The following is a 23,232-nucleotide window of genomic DNA, read 5'->3' on the forward strand; positions in this document are numbered from 1 at the left end:
GCGTACTGCAACCAAAGGTTAAATCATTTGGAGAAGAGAATGATAGCTTCAGCGGTCCCACCACTGCCACTGTTCCCTTGTTGTTGTCCACCAACCAGCTGCAGCTCGTGGAGAGATAGTGCAGTCTAAAGCTGGACCATCTACAGCCAATGTTTCTTTTTGATCACAGGGTGTGGACGTCGCTGGCAATACCAGAATTTGTTGTCCATCCCCAATTGGCCCTGAACTGAGGAGGCAAGTAGGAGTTAACCACATTATGGGCAGTAGATTTCATTTCTGAAGAGTATAAATGAAACAGATGTATTTTTACATTAATCTACTAATGTTTTCTGTTATCAGTTTTTTAAATAACAGATTTATTCCTCGGCTGCCATGTTGTGATTTGAAATGGTCCAGAACACTGCTTCCCCTTCCATCACCTTGGTCGTTGACACTGAGGAAACATTGCAAAGAAGTAGTAAGACAGCCAAAAGATGTGAAAAATGAGCACGATTGGAACTGACAGCATTCAGCCACTTACTCTTCAATTAGTCTCAGACTTCCACGCATAAGCATCCACTGACAAACTTGGAGGTCCAAAACTTACCAAGCCTCAGGTAGTGTTGCATCTGTCACTATGGTTGGCCAATAAGCTGTTAGAGGGGCAGTTCCAGGATTTAGAGACCCAGCAACATTGTTCAAGAAGGTGGATGACCACCATCTTATCTGAGATATTTAGGACTTCCCAGTTACACCCACATCCTGGAAATAAGTAAAGATGACATTTCACTTCATGCCTCAAGCAAAAGTGATACATGCAGTTACAAATAATTATAGAAATCAGGCTGTCAGTTCACTATACTGCTTTAGCTCTTGTAATATGGTTAACAAAAATGCCTAAGTCACCATGATAACAAAAAAATGTTCTTTTCATCTTCCTCCAATAAATCTAGATCAACTATAAAATTAACTTCTTTCAGCAGGATATGTTCCTGTCATGGATTGAGAATATTTCATAGAAGTATTTATATAACTACTAATCATATCTTCTTTTAGACCTGCCATGATATCAATTTTTCTTTTCTGCTTAATTAGTTAGAGAGGAAACGTGCCTTGGTTTTGTGGTGTCAGTTTAATTTTGAACCCAACAAATGGAGACTTTTTTTTCACAGTCTCATATCATGGAGAAGCAGAAAATTATGCTTTGATTTCAGCTGTGATTTGTGAAATGGTGTGTAATAAGTTATTTGATTTTTTTCCCTCACCAATAAATGAAAAATGCAAGTGAAAAAATTAAAGGAAATTAAAAAGATTGATCTTCTGTTTGATCTAAAATAATTGAAGGCATACTATTCATATTTTTCCTGAGTTTCCATTTGAGATGGATTTCTGCCCATGAGGTATGTGTATGGCATAATTGAATCTATATATATTAAAGTATCCTCAGAATATTGCACTCTGATCCTGAGCAATTCATAGCATTACCCCGGCCATGCCTCCTGTGATACTTGCGATCATCAGACAATCTGCAGGTTGAGCAGCGCCTGTGGGGAGAAAGGACTTGTTGATATTTTAGTCTGAAACCCTGAATCAGGGCTAAAAGGTAGGGAAGGAGGAGTACGTGTACTATGTGGTTCAATTAAATGCATTGGACCGCATTTTCCAAGGGAAACATTGATAGTCATACATCATCATAGGAAGTCAGTTGGGAGGGGGTTGGCGGGTGAACTATAAGAGTGCTTGCAACTGCAGTATCACTAAGAGCTACAGATTTGAAAAATAATACTGGGCAAGAGAACTGAGAGCCGTATCAATTATAGATGCTCTGGGCAGTAATGTGGTTGGAGCTGGGGCTGGGTAAATAGTGGTTGAATCTGGAATACACAAGAGAGAATGAACAGAAAGCTGATCAGAATGTTTTCATTAGCTTGAGGTCTTTATTTTAAAATTAATATTGCTGAATCACACATGGTATCCATTAGCACACAGGTCTGCAAATGAACATTTCTAAGTGTTATGTTAAGTAAACATTTTTGTTCTGTTTTTCACCCAATTGACATTAAAAAGCACTTTCACTGCACTGACATGTCTTCAAGGGTCAATGCCTAGAAAATATCACTTGCAAAGCTTTATTCAATGCACTGCATGTAGATACAGAACATTTTTGCTGTTGTAACTATGTCTGATATTTTGCAATACTTTTGTTTTCATTCTATGTTCTGTTATGCTTTGCAAACACTTTAAAGAAATAATTGTTAATTGGTGCTAGAATTATATTTTTCTGTGGTTAACTATAACATTATGTGCTTCTATTGAATATTACCTTAAATATATTTCAGGAGTCGCATTAACACTCCTTGCTTCAGCTCAGCCACTTCCTCAGAGTTCCCATTATAACTTTTAGTCCTCTTAATCCTGTGCCGGTTTTTAACTTTGTAATTTCAAATGTTACTGCATTTACTAAATCATTTAATTAACATCCTATTTAATACTAAAATCCCAGATTTTTGAGTACTTCCCACATAAGGGGACATAATTTTAAGGTGATTGGAAGAAGGTATAAGGTGTCAGAGGTAAGTTTTTTACACACAGAGTGGTGGGTGCGTGGAACGCACTGCCGGCAGAGGTTGTGGGGGCAGATACATTAGGGATGTTTAAGAGACTCTTCGATAGACACATGAATGATGGAGAAATGGAGGGCTATGTGGGAGGGAAGGGTTAGTTAGATAATAGACCAGGATAAAATGTCGGCAGAACATCATGGGCCGAAGGGCCTGTACTGTGCTGTAGTGTGCTATGTTCCATGTCCTGTATTCTATCTCTATTTCTGTGCAATTATAACCATATGGAAGAAGATCATTCAGCCTATTGGTTTCATGTCAGCTACCAAGGAACAATCCCATTCCCTTCTCTGCATTTCTCGGGACCCATGCAATTTATTCTCCCTCCCACATCCCCATCAACTTCCCTCATGATTCCATTGGCCATTAACTTGCACTAAGGGGTAGTTTACGAGCCAATTAACCTAGAAAGCTTGTCTATGTGATGCGGGAGGAAACCAGAGCATGTCCAGACAGTCATGGAGAAAGTCTGCAAACCCCATGCTGACAGCACCTGAGGTCAGGATGGAACGCAGGTCACTGGAGTTTGAGCAGCAACAGCACTAGGCTAATTTTTGCCTGAAAAAATATATTCTGACAACACAGTCTTTTCCAATTACAGGAATAGAAGGAAAAGCATGCTCAGCTCCCAACAACCTGCCGTAGATACTAACTCAGTGAATGGGTGGTTAATAACCCCACAGCATTCTTTTCTTTTTCTATTCAGGACATACATTATAACATAAATTGCAGGACATACAAGGTGCGATTCTGTTTGTGGAAACCATACTTTGGTGCAAAGCACCAATGAAAGTTGCTAGAATCTAAATTATAGCAACGGGTAGAAAGCTCAAAGCTTTCACACAAGGTTGGTGATCAGAGGAGCTAATTATTCCTGTAGTTTCGTTCTTAGCTCAAACAAATGGGTGGATACAGATCTGACGTCTTTTCCTCCTTTCCCACCCACCCCTGCACATTTACGCTCAATGTTGAGTAAAATCTGCTGAAGAATAAAGTGCACTACCTACTCATCCCAAAGTTCACCTGGAATCACATAACATCCTTAAAACCTCACTAAGCAGATGCTAATAGATGGGATGGGAGGAGTCCATCGTAGGAGTGGCATAAAATGATTTTGGGCTGCAGCAGGCTTTGTGCAATTACCCACTATGAAAACCAAGGATTTTGCTATAAAATCTGTTTTAGATTAATTACTTAAATATGTTTACAGGGAAGCTCCAAATTTGATAAATCTAGAAGGTCTATAACACAACAGAAAACTGAAACCTAGTGGCCACTGAATCGGTCTATACAAAGTTATGTTCTGTATTGACTAGTAATTATAACGTGTATACTCTTGTTAAGGAAAGTTTAATTTCAGGGGTAAAGGAATGTTATGCAATTTGTATATCTGTCTGACTTTTTGGATGCCAAACTGCTGGCTTACCAGAGTTTACCAGCAGGGGGGAGTATGTAGAAGTAAAAAGAATAAAGATGGCTGCACCCAGATTAACACACCACATGGCTCAGGTTCTCTCAGTCTCATTCTAAATGAGTTTAGTACAATATATCTAAAGGGCCTACACTTAACAGAAAGCTATTGGGAGTGTAGCATAGGGACTGCAGAACTGATCAAGACAGTGGAACATGATTCCAGCTGCATTATTCCTTGGAATACATTTGAGATAAAATCTCTGTCCACTTCAAACATGATGGCAAATATGGAGACACAGGAGAGCGCAGATGCTACAATCTGGAGCAGAAGCAAACAATCTGCTGGAGGAATTCAGCCGGTCGAGCAACATCTGTGGGGGGGGGGGGGGGGGGAGGAATTGTCAAAGTTTCAGGCCAAAACCCTGCATCAGGACTAAGAGTGGAGAGGGGAGATAGCCAGTATAAAGAGAAGAGGGGGGGGGGGTGTGAGACAGGGGCCAAAGGTGATTGGTGGACTGGGGGGTTGGTGGGGCGGAGGACTGGGGAAGGATGATGGGCAGATTGAGCCTTGTGAGGCGGGGGAGGGGGACAGAGCTAGGAGACAGAGACAGGCGGATGTTTAAGGTATGAGGAAATACATTCAGTGGGGCTGGAGCAGGCAGCAACAACGGGCATACCAGGACAGTCTTGTTTGTGTATTTTGGCTAAGATCCAACTGCCTCTGTCTCCCAACTCCACCCTTCCTCCTTCCCTACCTTTTAGTCCTGATTCAGGTTTTCAGACTAAAACATCAACAAGTCCTTTCTCTCCACAGGTGCTGCTCAACCTCAGACTGTTTGATGATCGCAAATGTCACAGGAGGTATGGCCGGGGTAACATAATTCCCAGCTGGAAGCAGCCTTATGAATGAAATGTACTTGTGGAGATCCGGACGTCTTTTTTATTAATTTGGGCTCCCCTCACAAAGGTGACTGACGATCCTTGGATGCATTCCAAAATGGCACCAGAACCAACTACTGAAATTCCACTTGAGTCAGCAATAGATTTTTCAAGAAGGTGCACCTGGCATTTATATCAGGATGTTGGAGAGACCAATGGATTTTCACCCCCTAGAATGTTCAATTTTCAATGCTAATGGGCTAAGGCATAATTTCATTATGCACAGTTAGGATCTGGTAGTTTGACCCTTTACTGATCAGTTTCCAGCACACATGTTGTGTAACTTACTGTATGATGTAGTTCTACAATAAGCTCCTTACACAGTAGGCATATATCAATACTTTGAGGATGGCCGGGGACTATTCAAAACAAAAAAGTTCAGGTAGCTTTGTGTTCTTGTCTGTGCGATTTCACAAGGGCCTAAAGTCCTCCTGCCATACTTCCTAAAAAAAAAGCACCCTGTCCCACTACTGGGTTGTTGGGGACTTTCCCCAGTATCGCAATACCAACAACCCCATCCTCACTCTACCCACCCTAACTGTTGGTGGCTTAGCATTAAGCTTGGGGCAGCCAATGCAAGGGCTCGGTGGGGAAGGACCACAGTCTACTGTTCTTCCATTACTGGACATGGAGGGGCTGCGCTGGGTGATGTATTGAAATGGCGCATCACCCCAGGGGGCCACATGAGTGACAACAGTGCAATGGGTTTGAGCAAAATAAGTTAACACTACTGAATGTATTGACCATGAATGTAAAGGTTTTGCACTGATTATTCTTTGTGGATATATATATATATATTTCTTTTTATTATAAATAAAGTTTATTTTTGAAATAAAAAACTTGATGGCTTAGCATTAAGAATAAACCCAGGAAAATGCTCATCAAGTCAGAAGTACCCATGGAAAGAAAAAACTGCTTCAACTTTTAGCCAGCTTTGTTTCTCTCCCTCAGATTTTACATTTGCTTAGTGTTTCTAACATTTCAAGCTTTTATTTCCGATATTTAAATTGAAATTATTTTGCTTTTGGCTAAGCAAAGCTGTTGGCCATTTCCTGCCCTGTCAATTATTTGGTAACTGCAGAATTAAGGTAAGGCCCAAACCATAGGATGAGGAGTGATTTCATTGAGACTAACAAGTGCCTGAAAGGGATTGACAAGTGGCTGTCAAAAGGCCATTTCATCCAGCAAAGAGTCAAGAATTAGGAGGGCTTAAATTCAGGAAAAATAGTCAACTACTTGGTCTGAGATGAAGAAAAAATTCTTTATGCAGTGGATTCTAAATCTTTGGAATTCTCTGTGGAGACTCAGTTGTTAAGCATATTCAAGGCTGAGATCAAAAGACGTCTGAAAACTAAGGGAATCAGGGATGTGGAGATCAGGAAGGAAATTGGATCTCATGATCTTAATGAATGTGGGTTCACACTCAGGAGGCCATTTGACCTAGTGCTTATGTTCTTCTATCTGTGCCTTACACTTCAGCATCAAATGATCAGTGCAGTCATTGCTCCATCACATTAGTGCCAGTCAAAAGTAGGACTCAAATCTCTTAATTTACAATTCATCAGTGGCATCTAGAAATTGGATTACACAGCACTTGTTTACAAGCAAGTTCTTGAAAGGTCCAATACAGCATGTGGCACAATTTAATTTACCAGGAGCTAACATAAAGTGAATCCACCATTCTTTAAAGGGACACTTCCATTAAATGAAGTACCTTTCTTGGATGTGGTACCTGAAAGTACACATCGAAGCCATGGATCATTGCCAGTTGCAGTTTCCCTCCTCCCATTTCCTCCCAATTCTGCCAATGGACTTGTGTGTTGCTGGAGAACTCTGCTCACACGGCCTTTTGCATATCAGTTTAAACCCTTCAGCTCCCATTCCTCACTTAAAAATCAAACACTGTGCAACCCAATTCCTGCCCCAGGGTGTGATCTATATAATGATATATTAGATTTTACATTTGCTTTGAATTATAAACTGCAGAGATAAAACAGATCCCAATTCTGCCTTGGCTAATGAAAATGAATGTTGGCATTATTGTGTTAAAGTGCTTTTAGATAGTTTTCAATGTCCTAATGTATTGTTTGACTCAACACTTGCCTATGACAGGACTTGGGAGCACAAGTAATATAATCCTAACAATATTTTAAATGTCTATTCCCCTTTTGTAAATCAAATGACAGAATACAATAGCCATCAAAACTTTATTTCTACATATTTGATAAACTGGCTTCTGTGCATGCTTGAAGTGGAAATAAAATATACTCTTTAATGTTCAGAGCAACTTGCCAAAATGATTTATAAATCAACTACCTAACAATATAGTAAGCACAGAATGAAGCAGACATTCTAGATCTAGATTTTTGTTTTTCTTTCACAGATCTGTCTGATTTTATAAATCGTTGAGGCCCTTCTTCATGCATATGGTTAATTGTAAAATAGTCACAGGCATGGTAATTAATTTATCATCACCACTGCACTTTAAGAACTACATGCTGTGAGAAATTTTAATTATCAAAGCTAATTTACTTTCCCTACCAATGTTAATCATTTCTGCCCTTGAATTTTTCAAGCTTTTGGCTGGTAGATTTATTCCAGTAATAACACAAGGAACCCTTTGGTGACAGTTGGTATTATACTTACACTGAACAGTTAATGGTAAAATATATTTCAGCGCTGTTGGTAAAAGCTAATAATGGTTTTACAGTTTTCATGTGTGCATTCAACTATATTTCAATACCCACATATGAAATTTGAAATTGGACCTGGAGTTCCATGAGAAAAATGGTACTAAACGTTAGTGAACAGCAGCCATGATTAGTGGCTGTGTAGAATAGCAACAGTTGAAGCACCAACCTTCAAACTACTTCCAAAGGTAACTTACAAGCGGTAATCAGTTTTGAAATTACAAGGACAGCTGTGTAAACAAACACTGCCCATGGTGCAGGGAACAGGCTACCAGTTCACAGTGGGAGGCCACTTCAGAGATAGATTTTGGAAACTAACATGACCATGAGTCATTTGCACATGCCTTGGCCAAATGTGCAGACAGTAGGGCTATATTAATTACACTATATCAAAACTCCAACCATGACTGCACTGAGAGAGAAGCGTGACGTCGAATTGTTACTGAGAAACAATAGATGAAATTCTAGGCATTGGAACCAGGCATTAGACATCTTGAAATGCTAAACTACTTTGCACAATTGTGTTATAGATAGAGTGGGCCCAGAGTCTCCAATCACAGAATGAGATCAAGGAGGTTCCAGGCTGGCTATTTTGCTACAGTACATCAAACATGCTCATGGTCATATTCGTTCTGTCAATCAATACTAGGGGTGTTTGTGGTTTCCAGAGATCCACCCCTCACAATACTGTGGTAAAAGAAGGATATTTTGGATGTCTGGGATTTGTCCACAGAAACTTTTGGAAAGGTGTTTGCCGATCTTGTCGCTTAAGATGGTGCTCCCATTCTCTATGTTTAATTCTATGAAACCATTTGTTCACACCCAAAATATTGAAGTATTCTATGCAATGTAACTTTTGAAACAGCATTTGGTGTCCTGTTATTGTCCTTGTACCAAAGAAATATCAAAACTGGATGGACTTTGATGTTCGGGACATTCTTCCATCAGGTCTCCCCTGCGTGTTTACTTGTGCTAAATAAAGACCTGTTACTTCTACAGTTCCGGGCACTGTGTTGCTGATTTAAGGTCACAACACTGAATATCTGATATAGAAACTTCACTGGAAATGTTCTAGTGGGTTCTTCTGATCAGTCAATGTGACTTCAGTGGAAGAAATGTGGAGCCCCACAGGAAGCCCTTAAATGGGATTTCCTGTGCCTGATTCAAAACCCCAGAGGAAATTCTTGGCCTTATCTTTATTTTTTATCTTGCCTGAGTGGTGGCAGTGTGTTACAAAGCTGCAGACACTCTGCAGAGAAAAGAGTCTTCCATAGTTTTCCTGCTCCTAACAACGTTAGGATGCTTCTTGAGGAAAGGAATCAATCCCTGAGGATAATGTTGGGGCCCTTATATAGTCTGTAACTGGCATGAGTTTTGGTGAGGTTTTTGAAGGACAATGTATCAAGATGTAGGATCGGAAGATTGATAGTTTTAACTGAGCAACGTAACTGGAAATCTAGTTTTGGTCTGTCATTTGCAGTTCTGGGCTTTGGTAGAAATGGAGACAGATATAGCTTTTTGGATAATCGTTGGATTTTGCAACCTGTAGTGAGTGTGTTGGAGGGTGCTTTAAACTCTGGAATTCAAAGTGTGGTAGGGAGGAAGCAGGTACATCACAAGGTTGATGAAACAGGATGGTGGGAAGTAGCGAATACTTGGGTTCTGCTGGCAGTGGTAAAGGGAATCTTAAAACATGAGGTATGGGGATGCCCAGGGCTGACAGCAATGTCTCATTCAAGCCTCAAGAGAGCTCTGTGGATGTCAAATTAAAAGTTTAGTGATTAGATCTTGTACTTTGTCTCCACCTTTCAGTCTCGCTGTCTTGATCTCAGTCACATGTACAATTCCAGCTCAAAAATGTTAATCTGTTATCTGTTCTCCTGCCAAGATTTCAAACCATAACTTCTTAATTTGGCTTTGAGTGCTATCTGTGTCGGATTTGCACATTCTTCCTGTGACCCAGTGTTTTTCCTCCAGGTCCTCCCACATTCCAAAGATGTGTTGGTTGGTAGGTTAATTGGCCACTGTAAATTACCCTGGTCTAGATGAGAGCAAGAAAATCAGGGTGGAGTCGATGGGAGTATGTGAGAGAATGGGTTGCAAGGAAATAAATAGGGGAATGGGATTGATTGGATTGCTCTGAGAGCTGGCATATATTTGATGGGCTGAATGGCCCCTTCCTATGTGATAAGAAAAATGAAAAATAATTTTCCAATACTTTTATGGAAAAAAGTAAGTTCTTGAGCTTCATTCCAAAATTTATTCATCATCCATCTTGCATTCAAATTACTTAAAATATTGTTAATATCGATAAGCTTTGATACAAAATTAAAAATTCTTTGGAAAAAATAAATAAAGTGTGAACTAACGAAAGAGTGGAGGATGAATGATAAAGCTGCATATGATTTACATATGTGAAGCTTTTGTTATTTATGAATTTGTGTCCTCAAACAGATATTCTCTGTAATCAATATTAATTTGACCTGATTAAATGTTTCCAGTTCTGCTCTCTATCTCTAATTTAATATTTTAAAAAATGTGTTTTTCACTGGCACAAACTAGGTGTTGTTGATATACCACAGGCAACTTTGGCTCAGTTAATAATGTCACAACTCTGGGCAAAATATCAAGTCCGCGATAAGTCCTTTGGAGAGGCTCTGGTTAAGGCCTTAAAAGGAAAATGTTATGAACAACATTAGAAAGGGCAAAATTATTCTGAAGGGCACACTTCGGAAAGGAAAACAGAATATGTACTTACGCAGCACCTTTCCTGACCTCGGAATGCCAGAAGCACTTTACGGGCAACAACATACTTTTGAAGTGTAGGGAACTGTGGCAGCTGACTAGCATACAGGAAGATCACACAAATAGCAATGAGACAAATAGCTTGATCACTTGTTTTAGTGATTTTTTTTAAGTACCAAGCAAAATGTGTCTGCTTTCCTTCAACAGTCAGCACGGAATCTTTTAATCCACCTGTGAGTACAGAATATTTACTTAATGTCTCATCTACATTGAAGTATTGGCCTAGATAATGTGTGTTTTTATTATTGGTGTTCTTTCATCCCTTGAATGGTTATGGGAGTAATTGTAGTGATTCCTCATTTACAGCTTCCTAATGTCTTCTTTGCGTTTTGTTCTGGCTTCGCATTCACTCTTGATAATGGGCACCTCGTTTCAAAAGGTGCAGTTTGGCCAGGACCTGCTTGTAAAGGCAGAAGTACTTGGTGAAAGTGGCACTACTGATTGTTTCTGGATTGAGATTGTTTGGGAGTGAGCATTAGATGCCCAGCGATGAGGGACTTTGGTTATGTACATGGTGTAGTTCTCTATGCAAAGAAACAATGTTGTGTGGGGTCTGATGGAGGTATTTAAAATCGTGAAGTATATAAAAGAGTAGGCAGGGAGAAATCGTTCCCATTAGCAGGGGGTTCATGAACTAGGGGAAATAGAGTGAAGATAAGTGAAGTTCAGAGAAATCCAGTTGTTCTAGTGCATTAATCAAAAATTAACAGGCGGGTCTAACAAATAGTTAAGAAGGCAAACAATACTTTGAATTTTATTGTACGGCAGCTGGAGTTTAAAAATAAGGAGCTATTGTTACCATTGTACAGAATGTTGGTGAGCCCACAGGTGAAATATTGCGCACAGTTTTGGTCCCCTTGCCTAAATAAGGATACAGTAGCATTGGAGGCAGTCCAAAGGAGGTTCACCAGGCTAATTCCTGGGATGAGAAGGTTGTCTCATGCTAGATAGTTTTTGCCTGTACTCCTTGGAGTTCAGAAGAATGAGGGGTGACCTTATTCAAACATATAAGATCCAAAGGCAGCCTGACAAGATAGATGTTGTAATGTTTTCAATCGTGGCAGAGTCACAAACAAGGGGACATAGTTACAAAATAAGGGGCCAGTCTCTTAATACTGAGGTCCGTAGAAATTTCTTCTTTTAGAGGGTGGTGAATCTTTGGAATTATCTGCCTCAGAGAGGGTAATGATGCCCCAGATCATTAGAAATGTTTAAGATGGATATGGATAAATATTTGAAAAATTAAAAATCGAGGGCTATGGGGAACAAGTACAGGAGTTGAGGCTAGCATAAATCAGCCATGATCATATTGAATGGTAGGGCAGGCTCAAGGGGCCCGGTGGCCTACTCCTGCTCCTATTTTGTTGTGTTCCTGTGCTCTAGGTGACATAGAGTGAAGGTGACTGGTAAAAGAAGCAAAAGTGACAAGAAGATTTTTACGCAATGGATGGTTAGAGTCTGGAATACATGGCCAAGGTAGCGGTGGAGGTAAATTCAATTGCGGCATTCAAAAAGGAGCTGGACAGATATCCAAAATGAAAGAATATGCATGGCCATGAGGTTTCCAGTGTTTTTCCTACATCATTAGTACAATTTTCTTGTAGCTTTAACTTGAGCCTTTTCCAAAAGATTTATTTTGGATTTGATATTTGCTCAGAGTTGTGTTACTGATAACTAAAGTTTCCTAGATTATATCAGTAGCACCTGGTTAGTGATAGTGAGGGAAAAGTTTTAATACCAACTAGCCATAGAATTGCTTAATTGATTTTTTTCACTTGAAGCTCTCAACCTCTGACCTAAGCCTGGATCTTGATTTGATCAGAGATCAATTCCCCAGTGGTTCATTCTTGTTGATTATAGAAGTGGGCTAACATACACCAGTTGTAATCATTTATTTGTATTGCATTGATTTCAGCTTCAAAAGCATAATATTCTCATTTTAATTGAGTTCATAGTTTATTCACAGTTTTATTGACAGGTAGAAATGCAAACCTATTTTTTAGAACAATCAAATAAAATAAAATAAAATTAAAAGCATGAGGCTTTCCACATTTAATTTATTTACTTTTACATACCAGAACACTGCAGTTTTCTTATTGTATCAAACAAAGGACAATCCCACTGCACTCAAAGTGCAAGATTCTCAATTAGACCTAAAGTACAAGACACCCCCATCACAACCAATGTAGAGAATTGTCCCCATTAGCAGCTGAAACAATAATTTCAATCAGAAGTCATCAGAACAGCCTGAAATGAACCAAAATCCAGGCATTAAGGCTTTTGGAGATTTAGTTTCAATTCACCCTCATGAAGTCATCACCATGACAGGACAATCACTCTCACTAAATGACTATCTGTGTCCCTTTGCTAGGACCTGCTTGCTGTATGCTCAGTAAAAGGATAACTGGTCGATATAGTATTAAAGGTCAATATAGTATTTGTAAGGATTGCTTGGTTTTCCAGGCCAGTAGCATTGATGACATCCTCTCCTCACCCCACTCCAAAATCAGATACTTTTATGTCAAAACATTTTAAATAGTTTCCTTTGTAAAGACCCATTGGGGCAACTGTAAATATCATTTCAGGAACATACTGACACTATATAAACTAGTTTTTCCACCCTTGTTGCAAGAACGGCAAACTCAGAAGTTTCCCTGGTGTGAGGGGCACCCATTGATGGTAAGGAAATTACTCTTTCTTCACTTTAACCTTTACTGGATCCACAGGTCTCAGATGAGCACATGTTTGGAGATGTTTTCAGCTGTGGTTATCTCACTCCAATTTGCATATCATCTTGGTATGGATTCTCAATTTTAAAAATAGTAAGGGTTTAAGGATAAATTGTTTTCACAAAATAGTGGACAGAGTGAGAGATATAATTCTCAAGACAACAGAAAAATCCCAAAACATAATTCACAAAGTAAACTTTGGGCCTTTTGGTTACTTTTCAGTAGCCTTGACGTTATTCCCCTGAACAGCACATCTGTTGCTATAAACAGATAACTCACATGTTATACATCTGGGATCATGGCAGTTCATCCATCCATCAATCTTGAATCTTCTGCTTCCACCAACCTCACTGTTACAAACTATCACCAAATGAATCACATCGGAAAAGTATCTCTCACATTTCCCTCTGATTGGCAAAATAACACAAATATAAAATCAACTAAACGAACTGCATGGAAAATGGATAAAGAAAAACACAAATATAGGTAAATGATTTGTTGTTGGCTTTGGGTAACATTGAGACTGTGGCCTCTCTCCAGGGAGTGAAGCTGGCAAATTTTCTGCTTTTACCAATCCAGAGAAAATTCCTGTGAGCAATATTTGCACATTCCAATCGAGCCAGGATGCTTCTGTTGAGAGGATTCACTGCCACGATACAGTTCAGCAGCTCAGTTCAGCAACAAGATCAGAATTTCCATGATCCTGTCCGGCTACTGATCTTCCATGCTTTATGGATGGCAGTGTAGCCAATTCTCTATATTATATCCTGAACCAGGTCCCATTCACCCATCAGCCACTGACAACCTGCTCTCTGTAACATGTCCTTCCTTCCCTCCCCGCCCCGACCCTGCCAGTATTCCCTATTACTCTGACTCTAGTTTCTAGCGCAAAATTCTGCGCCACCCTGCCACAGGTGACCATGTTTGCAAGTCTGGTATTTCTTTCCCAAAGCCTCTCCTGCTGATCAATATATATATTTAATCATCAATGGTATGGGAGGTTTCCTGATCTCCACACAGACTTTGGAATTGAATTAACATTTGGTCTGTTTGATTCTGTTTGTTTCTCAGACTTGTTTGGATTTGGTATTTTGTGTCCTGAAGCTTGTGCTGGCTCTAACACGGACACATGATGAAATGGCTCCTCATCCAGACATGGCTCTCCACCAGCAGAGATCATTTTATCGACATGAACACTTCAGAGTCAGTCACCTATTTCAACTAAATATTATGATTCTTATGTCTCATGTGAGTTTGATTTGCCACAAGGCTAAGAAAACATGTACACTAACCTTGCATGAAATTTCAGGCAGATATCCCGTGGTGTTGGATGGAGTTGTTCTGTACTTCGGCAGGAAGTTGTCCCAATGATGCTTCATGCTGAGATTTGAATATCCCTATTGCACTGTTTCTTCAGAGTCTCCTTGACTATTCTGACTGACTTCTCAGCTGCTTTGTTTGAAACTGGATGCTGTGAAGGAAAAGAGCATATTTAAATCAGTTCATACTTGTGAGCAGAGTAGATCAATGCTAAGCCCCTTTGTCAGAAGTGGGCTACTCAGGTAAGTCATAACACGTACATATAGACCTTTGCTCATCTGTAATAAGTTTGGTAAAGGTACAATAATCTCTTCTGAGTGATTATTAGTCAGAATTAGGCTAAACCTGTACTAAAGGGACGGGTGACACCTCAACTGATTATTAGTCAGAATTAGGCTAAACCTGTACTAAAGGGACGGGTGACACCTCAACTGGAGGGGGACCAATATTCTTGAGGGCAGGTTTGCTAGGGCCATTGGGGAGGGTTTAAACTAGTTTGGCAGGGGGATGGGAACCCGAGTGATGGGTTAGAGTTTGGTCCGTTTGCTGTACAAGTCGATACAGAAAGTAGAAAGACTGAGAGGAAGGATAGACAGTTGAAAGGGCAAAATTGCAGTCAGTTGGATGGGCTGAAGTGTGTCTACTTTAATGTGAGAAGTATCCGAAACAAGGGATAGAAGCAGACAGTATGGGAAAGTATTTAATTAGGGGAGGGGGAATTATGATGCTATTAGGCAGGAACTTGGGAGCGTAAATTGGGAACAGATGTTCTTGGGGAAGTGCACAATGGAAATGTGGAGGTTGTTCAGGGAGTACTTGCGTGGGGTTCTGGATAGGTTTGTCTCATTAAGGCAGGGTAAGGATGGTAGAGTGAAGGAACCATGGTTGACAAGAGACGTAGAATATCTTGTCAAGAGGAAGAAAGAATCTTAACTAAGATTTAGAAAGCATGGATCAGACAGGGATGTGGAGAGGTACAAGGTAGCTAGGAGGGAGCTTAAGAATGGACTTAGGAGAGCTAGAAGGGGGCATGAGAAGGCCTTGGTGAGTAGGATTAAGGAAAACCCTAAGGCATTCTACATGTATGTGAAGAATAGGAGGATGACTAGAGTGAGGTTAGGACTGATCAGGAATAAAAGAGGAAACATGTGCCTGGAGTTGGAAGAGGTAGGGAGGTCCTTAATGAATACCTTGCTTCAGTATTCACCAGAGAGAGAGAGAGACCTTGATGTTTGTGAGGGTGACGTACAGCAGGCTGATACGCCAGGGCATGTCAATGTGAGGAAAGAGGATGTGCTGGAACTTTTGAAAAACATTAGGATAGATAAGTCAACAGGGCCAGATGGGATATATCCAAGGTTATTACGAGAAGTGAGGGAAGGGATTGCTCTGCCTTTGGCAATGATTTTTGGATCCTCACTGGCCACAGGAGCAGTGCCAGATGATTGGAGGGTGGCAAATGTTGTTCCTTTGTTCAAAAAAGGGAGTAGGGATAACCCTGGGAATTACAGACCAGTGAGTCTTACTTCAGTGGTGGGGAAATTACAGGAAAAGATTCTTAGAGACAGGATTTATGAGCATTTGGAGAAGCATAGGCTGATTAGGGACAGTCAGCATGGATTTGTGAGGGACAGGTCATGCCTCACAAGCCTGATTGAATACCTTGAGGATGTGACAAAGCACATTGATGAAGGCAGAGCAATGGATGTGGTATACATGGATTTTAGTAAGATGTTTGATAAAGTTCCTCATGGAAGGCTCATTCAGAAGGTCAGGAGGCATGGGATTCAGGGAAACTTGGCTGTGTGGATTCAAAATTGCCTCGCCCATAGAAGACAGAGGGTGGCTGTAGATGGAGCTTATTCTGCCTGGAGGTTGGTGACCAGTGGTGTTCTGCAGGGATCTGTTCTGGGACCCCTGCTCTATGTGATTTTTATAAATGACTTGCATGAGGATGTGGAAGGGTGGATTAGTAAATTTGCTGATGATACAAAGGTTGGTGGTGTTGTGGATAGTGTAGAAGGTTGCTGTAGATTACAACAGGATATTGATGGAATGCGGAGCTGGGCTGAGAAGTGGCAGATGGAGTTCAACCCGGAAAAGTGTGAAGTGATACACTTAGAAAGATCGAATTTGAAGGCAGAATACAAAGATAATGGCAGGACTCTTAGCAGTGTGGAGGAACTGAGGGATCTTGGGGTCCACGTCCATAGATCCCAAGGTTGTCATGCAGCTCGATAGGGTTGTTAAGAAGGCATATGGTATGTTGGCCTTCATTAGTCAGGGTATTGAGTTCAAGAGCCACAAGGTAATGTTGCAGCTTTGTAAAACTCTGGTTAGACCACATTTGGAGTATTGTGTTCAGTTCTGGTCGCCTCGTTATAGGAAGGAAGCTTTAGGGAGGGTGCAGAGGAGGTTTACCAGGATGCTGCCTGGATTGGAGAGCACATCTTATGAGGATAGGTTGAGTGAGCTAGGGCTTTTCTCTTTGTAGAGAAGTAGGATGAGAGGTCACTTGATAGAGGTGTACAAGATGATAAGAGGCATAGGTCGAGTGGACAGTCAGAGACATTTTCCCAGGGCGAAATGGCTAACACGAGGGTGCATAGTTTTAAGGTGATTGGGGGAAGGTATGGGGGGATGGCAGAGGTAAGTATTTTACACAGAGAGTGGTGGGTGCATGGAACGCACTGCCAGCGGAGGCGCTGGAGGCAGATACATTAGGGACATTTAAGACACTCTTAGGTAGGCACATGAATTATAAAAAAATGGAGGGCTATGTGGGAGGGAAGGGTTAGATAGGTCTTAGAGTAGGATAAAATGTTGGCACAACATTGTGGGCTGAAGGGCCTGTACTGTGCTGTAATTTTCTATGAACCTATGAATCTGTTCTTCCCTTTTATGCCAATGTCTACATGTACTCTCTGAAAAGCTTTAGCAGATTGCAAGCCTATCTGCAAGGATGTTTTTAGTGGCTTTTTCTTATAACTTTGGCAAACACTGCATTTCTTTATCAATGATGAGTAGTCACTGTCCAAGTTGTGCCAGTAAACAAATTTTCTTGCAGTTCTTTCCACACTGTCTATTCGGACATTCTGACTGTAGTTTTAGTTGCTGGTCTATACACTGGCCAAGTTCTGTCCATTTTCAAAGTCTACTCATTCACACTTTTCAGCATTTGGTCTTTCTGGATCTTTTCTACAATTTCAGGTGCAGTCACCAGGAAGTCCCCCTTGACCCCATTTGATACGTGGATGACACTTTTGCTTCCAGTGTCAGAGTTTTCAGCAGCTGTGACAGTGCATCCACAATGGTGTTCTGCCTGGGACTTCTGTACCCAATTGTGCAGTCATACTGAGATAGAAGGGCTGTCCATCCTTGATTATACCATGGTAATCACTGATCTGTGACCTGACGTTACTTGTGGTGGCTAATGACCTGTTACTCGGCTACAAGCTCTGCCTGGTAAAAAACTGATGGAATCTCTTGATTCCAAACCCCATTCCAAGTGCTTCCTTCTTGATCTGTGCATAATTCTGCTTGCTGACTCTGGATGTGGGAGAAGGGACAGCAAATGGGTTTCTCCATCACGTGACTTTTAATCTACACCTTCAAATTGCATTTATTGTCATAATGAACATTCACTTCACATCCTTTTTCCACAAGTAATGACCACTTGAAAGACCCACAAAAGATGTTAGCTCTGCTATACTTTCAGGTTTTGGAGCATTGCTGATGGCATCTGCCTTTCCCTTCAGTGGCTGTACACCACAGTCCTCATGCTTCAAATCAATTTATACAACTACTCATTGTAAAAGCACAAATTTGCTTTGCTTCTATGGGAGAGAAGCAGCCATGATCATAAAGTATAAAGTGTAAGATGTCATAGACTTTAATGCAAACAAAAACTAGTCTTCAAACTGTTTTCAAAGGTAAACTACAAGCAGTGATTGGTTTTGAAATTACAAGGACAGCTGCATGAATAAACATCACCATCTGTCAAGGGAGCAGGCTACCAGCTCACAGCAGGAGGCACTTAAAGGATATGCTTTGGAAACTGACATGGCTGTGAGACATTCTTGAATGCATTGGCCAGGCATACAGACAATAAGGCTATGTTAATTGGACTACAGTGAAGTTCCCAGAATGAGAGTAAGGAAGGTTCCTGACTGGCTATTTTGAATTTAACATATAGTCATGGTCATATATATTCTGTCACTCGATACTTGGGGTGTTTGTGAATCCAGAGAAACACCCCTCACAACACAGTGGTAAAAGAAGTATGGTTTGTGTTTCTGGATTCCCATCAAAGCTGTTTGAATATTCAGAGTTGGTCTTGTTGTGCTGTCATTGAGAATATGTAACTATGCATTGGAACCAGTTGTCCACACCCAAAATATTGAAGGGAACTATGCAACTGTGACTATTGAAATTGTATTTAATCACCTGTTGTTATCTTTGTACTTAAAAGATGTAAAAACTCAATATACATTGCGTTCAGGGAGGTCGTCCCACCAAGTCTCATACTCGTGTCAGCTTATACTGAATAATGATCTGTTACATCTACAGTGCTGGACTCCATGTGGTTTATTCAAAGTCACAACAACTTCATCACACTGTGCTCATCAAATCTTGTGGACTTCCTAGAAGATCGAAAGATTTTCTTTTTCTAAGCTCCTGGCAATCAATGGATTATGTTGATCACACAAGGAATAATACACCTTTTGTAAGATCTTATCCATCATGGCCTGAAAATTTTTGGTTGAAGACTTAACGCTACAGGATGAACTCCCCCCAATTCTACTACTCATTTACACACTAGAGGCAGCTTACAGTGGCCAGTTAGCCTGCCAACCTGCATGCCTTTTGTACATGGGAGGAAACCAGAGCACCAAAGGAAACCTACGTGGTCACTGGGAGAACATGCCAGCTCTACATAGACAGCATCTGAGGTCAGGTTCGAGCCCAAGTCCCTGGAGCAGTGAGATAGCAGCTGTACCAGTGTGCTTTGGCCTGGAAGATGTCTAATTCTGTGAATATCTTTGATTGTACTGACTTCACATATATATCTTGTGAAGTGGGTAACAGATATCGTGTGTCATCTACAGCTTGATTTAATGTGATTTTGTAGTCTCCATAGAGCTATAAAAGTTTGTTGCCTTAGGCTGGTATTCACAAGCACACCATTCTGTTCTAGACTATCCTGCTCCTTTTCAGTGTGATTCCTCAGAACATACAGGTCTGAGCTTGCGCTATACCAGCTTTGCATCTAGTCGAATGTGTATGTATGCATTATCCTCTGTAACAAAAGTGGCATTATCTTTGAGGATATTGTCATACCTTTCCAGGAAAACAGCTTCAGAGCACCAGTGCTGAAAACACCTTTCCAATCTCGCTTGAATTGTCTTTGTTATTCCTTTCCCGTGACAGTGGCTTGTTTTCAAAGTTTGTTGCAATGACTGGTAGATGTACTCACTGTTTCACTTCACACTCCGTATACTCTAATATCTGTAACATTTCAACAGAATAGCTTCCTATGTGTCTGGGTTTTCCATCAACGTTGTGGAGCTGAACTTGCTAGAGTCGGTATCATACTCCTTTTGCCATCTACCATTTTGATCACTTTGCACTAAAATGGACTTAGTATTTTTTGTTATAATTGTATTCTTTCTTGTAAAAATTGTGTATAATTTATGTTTGATTTATTTTTTCTTGTGAATGCTGCTTATATGATGTTATGTGCCTCGATAAACTCTGACTTTAGATAGCAGTTGCAACAATTCACTTGTCAATGCATTTGCTCAGAAACCCGTGCATTTCAGATTTGGTTTCACAGCCTTGGACTTAACTGCAGCCCTCTGACTGTGGCTTCAGCTATATGGGTCACTTGTGAGCAAAATTCTCTTGCATTCTTGCAAGCCATTTCCAATGACTTTGGAATTTTGCATGCAAGTTTGAATGCCAGGATTTCCATGTTCAACAACTTTGACAGAATTGTTCAGTTACCAATCAATAAACTAACCTATCAGAGAGACGCATGAGACTGAAGATGCTAGAATCTGGAGCTCAAAACAGACTGCTGGAGGAACTCAGTGGGTCAGGCATCATCTGTGGAGGGAAATGGACAGTCAACATTTTGGGTCTCAATTTCCCTCCACAAGTGTAACAGACCTATCACATAAAGTACAACCTAAAATAGTATCAAAATTGCAATGGAAGGATAAGTTCTTTAATTATATAATGTGCAGACAACTCTTGATTATGCAATGGAGTGGAGTGCCTCCATAGATAATGCAAAAACAATGAAAATGATGATGGAAAATACTCAACCATGTTTGTTTCTTAGAGAATAGTTTTCCAATGGTATTTTTCCAGCTTGTCAAGTACTCCAAGTTTCTTTTCAATGGTCAAAACTACATGCTTCCGTTTGTCAGGATTTGCAGACATATTCACAGTACAATATGACTCTCTGGAAATCAGTACTGCTGTATAAATAAGCCTCAACAAACATGAAAGGTTTCATCAGTTTTAATCTACTTTCATTGTTTTCCCAACTGCAGTTAAACTATTATTATTGCAATGTAGTTACTGTACTTAGATGAGCCTTTTAAATTGAGAACATGCCCCTTTAAAAGTGACTCTGTGGGTCTCTGAGAATCACAAGCCAGTAAATCAGCTGCCCATGAGTTGAGAGTTCACTGTGTTCACCAATTGTCTTACCTGGTTTCTGGTTCCTTGTCCCAAATTATTTTGAACATCTTCGGATTAAAGTAACTTTCCAGTTTCTGTACATCATCCTGAGGGAAAATTTATTCAGCTTGACATGTGCTTCTAGTGCATTCTCTGTCAGCTTTTTACACTCACATATCACATTGTTTCAGGCTCTCACAATATCACCTCCTTCAGCCTTCATATTATGGTTCAATTTATACAATAGGTCATGATGTGAACTGAATGGTTCTCAAGCTCAGTCATATATGTTCAGGCTCCCATTCTAACCATTTGAGGCAGCCAAACTTCTATTTAGTGACACGGCTAAACTTAGTGTGTGCTATCGTCTGGTGATAAGCCAGTGCTGCTGACCCTTGTCGAAGACTGTGCCATATGCTCTTGTTGGGACACAAAGAGGCCTTACAAATGCAAGTAGTTGCAAGCAAACACCAGAAAAATCAGTCTTGATACCACAAACCTCCCGAAAATCTGCTAGGCAAGAGTTGTCAATGTCTTCCAAAGAAGAGACATTGAATATTGACAATTGTGTAATAAATTCAAAGGTACTGGAGCATGGTATATGTGGATACAATGCGAGGTAGAAAATTTCAACCATCTGCATGTTGAGACTGGCATTTTGGATGTTCCAGATTTATTTGTCAGTGCTACATTACTAAGAAGTAGGCATGCCACATGAATTTCCTTTTCAATCCCGATCAAAGGGGACCAGAGAAAAGCATGTGCACAGTAATGGCCTCCTCTGAGACCTATCACTTTGACCAAACGGAACCTAACCTCTCTTCTTTGGCCCATCCTCCTTTTACTGCCTGATCACTCACAGTTGAGCACCTTGCACTCATCCCCTTGCCTAATGTGCCACTCGAGTTCACGTTTCAGCAGCAAATCAGCAGAAAAGCCCCTTTGGAAACTGATGACACTTGGCCAATTCTCCGGAGTTTCCACTGATCTTTCCCTGGACATCCTTGTGCTGCAAATCGTCCTCTTAGACCAATGGCCAGACCCCGGGCAACAGCATGGGGGAGAAGAATGAGAGGGGATCTTATAGGTACATATAAAATTATGAAAGGGATAGATAAGATAGAGGCAGGAAGGCTGTTTCCACTGGTAGGTGAGACTAAAACTAGGGGACATAGCCTCAAGATTCCTGGGAGTAGATTTGGGATGGAGATTAGGAGGAACTGCTTTTCCCAGAGAATAGTGAATCTGTGGAATTCTCTGCCCAGGGAAGCAGTAGAGGATACCTCATTAAATATATTTAAGACACAGTTAGATAGATTTTTGTACAATGGGGGAATTAAGGGTTATGGGGAAAGGCAGGTAGGTGGAGCTGAGTCCACGACCAGATCAGCCATGATCTTATTGAATGGCGGAGCAGGCTCAACGGGTCAGATGGCCTCCTCCTGCTCCTATTTCTTATGTTCTTATGGAAGAGAACCTCTGCGATCCTCAGACGCAAAGGGTTAAGCCCATCATGAAGGGGAATAAGGGGGAAACGAGTTCATTTTGCACTCAAGGTGGATCTCTAATGTTCTTCGTGACAGGTCAGCAAAGCCCTATTTTGCTCTGGCAGCTGTCCTGCAGATATAGAACCAAATAATAAAAGTAATAATACCAGTCGCTCGCCGCCGCCGCTTGTGAGGCTGCAGTGTTGGTGTGTCCGACGGGGGCGGAGCTAAGCTCTCCGTGCACTGGCACCTTCTATGTACAGGATGAGCTTCACAAACGTTTCCCGGCGCTCGCCCCAGACACTGGCCACCGACGTTACAGGGGCAGCCACGGCTTCGGAAACCGGCAATGCCACCGCAGAGGGCTCGGGCCAGTGGTATCAAAGATAGTTAAAGAGGACAGAAATTATATTCATTGTCACTTCCTTAATAAGGAAACGTTTGAACAAAAACAGAGCTATTTAGGAGACAGAACATCTGTGTTGGCACCCAATATCGTTACTTGTTTTTTTTTCTTGGAGTCAGGTGATATTGTAGTGCAAGAGGATCTGAAAACTTC

The sequence above is a fragment of the Pristis pectinata genome, chromosome 2 (assembly GCF_009764475.1).
Source record: "Pristis pectinata isolate sPriPec2 chromosome 2, sPriPec2.1.pri, whole genome shotgun sequence".
Lineage (NCBI taxonomy): Eukaryota > Metazoa > Chordata > Chondrichthyes > Rhinopristiformes > Pristidae > Pristis > Pristis pectinata.